The sequence below is a fragment of the Mobula birostris genome, chromosome 5, assembly GCF_030028105.1.
Source record: "Mobula birostris isolate sMobBir1 chromosome 5, sMobBir1.hap1, whole genome shotgun sequence".
In the NCBI taxonomy this organism is placed as follows: Eukaryota; Metazoa; Chordata; class Chondrichthyes; order Myliobatiformes; family Myliobatidae; genus Mobula; species Mobula birostris.
The window spans coordinates 192565707-192567940 of record NC_092374.1 but is presented as its reverse complement, the minus strand read 5'-3'; positions in this window follow the sequence as shown (position 1 = coordinate 192567940).

Below are 2234 nucleotides of genomic sequence, written 5' to 3'. Positions count from 1 at the left end.
GGGTCAGGTACTAGAGAGTACCCCAGTTGCTGTGCCCCTTGACAATAAATACTCCTGTTTGAACACTGTGGGGGGGGGGGGACAGCTTACCTGGGGGAAGCGACAGTGGCCATGCCTCCGGCACGAAGTCCGGCCCCATAGCTCAGAAGGGTAGGGAAAGGAAGAGGAGGGCAGTTGTAATAGTGGACTCAATAGTAAGGGGGTCAAATAGGAGATTCTGTGGATGCAGTCCAGAGACCCGGATGGTTGTTTGCCTCCCTGGTGCCAGGGTCCGGGATATTTGTGATCACGTCCAAGATATCCTGAAGTGGGAGGGTGAGGGGCCAGAGGTCGTGGTACGTATAGGTACCAATGACATAGGTAGGAAAAGGGAAGAGGTCCTGAAAGGAAAATATAGGGAGTTAGGAAGGGAGTTGAGAAAAAGGACCACAAAGGTAATAATCTCGGGATTACTGCCTGTGCTACGCGACAGTAAGAGGAGGAATGCAGTGAGGTGGAGGATAAATGTGTGACTGACGGATTGGAGCAGGGGGCAGGAATTCAAGTTTTTGGATCATTGGGACCTCTTTTGGCGCAGGTGTGACCTGTACAAAAAAGACAGGTTACACTTGAATCCTAGGGGGACCAATATCCTGGCAGGGAGATTTGCGAGGGCTACTGAGGTGACTTTAAACTAGAATGGTTGGGGGTGGTAATCAAGTTAAAGAGACTGGGAGAGAGGAGGTTAGTTCACAACAGGGGGACAAGTGCAGAGAGACAGAGGGGTGTAAAATGAGGATACAGGCAAAAAGTAGTAAGGTGAAAAGTAAAAGTGGCAGGCCGGCAAATCCAGGGCAAAAATCAAAAAGGGCCACTTTTCAACATAATTGTATAAGGGCTAAGAGTGTTGTAAAAGCAAGCTTGAAGGCTTTGTGTGTCAAAGCAAGGAGCATTCGTAACAAGGTGGATGAATTAAAAGTGCAGATTGTTATTAATGAATATGATATAGCTGGGATCACAGAGACATGGCTCCAGGGTGACCAAGGATGGGAGCTCAACATTCAGGGATATTCAATATTTAGCAGGGATAGACATGAAAGAAAAGGAGGTGGGGTAGCATTGCTGGTTAGAGAGGAGATTAACGCAATAGAAAAGAAGGACATTAGGCGGGAGGATGTGGAATCGATATTGGTAGAGCTGCATAACACTAAGGGGCAGAAAACCCTGGTGGGAGTTGTGTACAGGCCACCTAACAGTAGGAGTGAGGTTGGGGATGGCATTAAACAGGAAATTAGGAATGTGTGCTATAAAAGTACAGCAGTTATAATGGGTGACTTCAATCTACATATAGATTCGGTGAACCAAATTGGTAAGGGTGCTGAGGAAGAGGATTTCTTGGAATGTATGCGAGATGGTTTTATGAACCAACATGTCGAGGAACCAACTAGAGAGCAGGCTATTCTAGAGTGGGTATTGAGCGATGAGGAAGGGTTAATTAGCAATCTTGTCGTGAGAGGCCCCTTGGGTAAGAATGACCATAGTATGATGGAATTCTTTATTAAGATGGAAAGTGACATAGTTAATTCAGAAACAAAGATTCTGAACTTAAAGAAGGGTAACTTTGAAGGTATGAGACGTGAATTAGCTAAGATAGACTGGCAAATGATACTTAAAGGGCTGACGGTGAATATGCAATGGCAAGCATTTGAAGATCGCATGGATGAACAACAACAATCGTTCATCCCAGTTTGGCAAAAGAATAAACCAGGGAAGGTAGTGAACCCGTGGTTGACAAGGGAAATTAGGGATAGTATCATTTCCAAAGAAGAAGCATACAAATTAACCAGAGAAAGCGGCTCACCTGAGTTTCCTTTGGGATCAATAAAGTCTCTATCTATCTACCTATCGAATATCCGACTGTGGCATGGGCCCCAAAGTCCTGACAGTCACCCTCCCAACGCACACGACCCTCTGGACGCCCGCGATAAGAATGAAACAAGGCCCACTTTCTTATGGAGTGAGGATCTGCAACAAATGTCTGTGGAGAGGAACGCAAGGGTCCTTGTTGGGGTTCAAACGAGCAGCTATTTAACAGAGGGTTTCAGATCTACAAACTATTCCCAGGGACACAAACCTGTCTACCGTCGAAATTCCTTTCGCATTAGTCATTGAGGGTCTTAACACGAGAAGTTTCTTTTTTGTCCAGCAGCAACAACATGGGTGGTAACTGCCCTGAGTTTCAACCTACCCTTTCG